Source organism: Rousettus aegyptiacus, unplaced genomic scaffold (genome assembly GCF_014176215.1).
Source record: "Rousettus aegyptiacus isolate mRouAeg1 unplaced genomic scaffold, mRouAeg1.p scaffold_m13_p_8, whole genome shotgun sequence".
Classification (NCBI taxonomy): domain Eukaryota; kingdom Metazoa; phylum Chordata; class Mammalia; order Chiroptera; family Pteropodidae; genus Rousettus; species Rousettus aegyptiacus.
The window spans coordinates 31634417-31635214 of record NW_023416311.1 but is presented as its reverse complement, the minus strand read 5'-3'; the positions used below and the strand labels follow the sequence as shown (position 1 = coordinate 31635214).

Below are 798 nucleotides of genomic sequence, written 5' to 3'. Positions count from 1 at the left end.
ACACATTATAGCTATACTATCACCAAGGTTGATACTGCAGGGGTAGAAGATGCAGGAAGTACACATGCTTTTAACTGTCCAGTCCCTCACACTTCATTGGCTGGAGCTAGTCACATGACTCCAATCTAACTGCAAGGTAGGCTGGGAAGTATAAAAGAGCACATTTGGTGATCCTTTTCCCCAAGTAGGTACAATTTATTGATCAATGCTATCTACATTCTAAGCATTGTGCTAATTTACATGCATTATCTCAGATTCTCAAAACAACCCTTTAAGATTCGTTATTAATTTCACTTCATAAATGAGTAAACCAAGGCTCATAAAAATAAACCAATTTACATATATTATCTCAGGTTCTCAGAGAAATCTATATTTTTTTATTTTTTATTTTTAGGCAAGGCAACCCTTGGTTGACCTCACAGATTACAAGGACCTTGTCATCTTACAATCCCTTATTTATTTTATTTTATTTTTTATACCTACAGCACCTGGTCTTCCTAGGTGGTCTCCCATCCAAATACTAACCAGGCCTGACCCTGCTTAGCTTCCAAGATCAGATGGAATAAGACTTGTTCAGGGTGGCATGGCCGTAGTCAGAGAAACCTTTAAAGTGTATTATTAACTTGAATTTACAATTGAGGCTCATAAACATAAATGAATTTTCCAAAAGTCAAATGGCAAAAGTGGGATTTGAACTCTAGAATGGGCCCGTCTTCTTGCTTCTCCATGTGCTATGTGCCAAGTATAATGCTATGCTCTGGGATTACCAAAAACAAAGGGAAATATGGGGAGGGGAAA

At 37.6% G+C, this 798-nt stretch overlaps 1 pseudogene; it reads right to left on the bottom strand.

Moving 5' to 3' along the window:
- Positions 1 to 476: 476 nt before the first annotated feature.
- LOC118607432 lies at positions 477 to 595 on the bottom strand (annotated as a pseudogene).
- Positions 596 to 798: the final 203 nt, after the last annotated feature.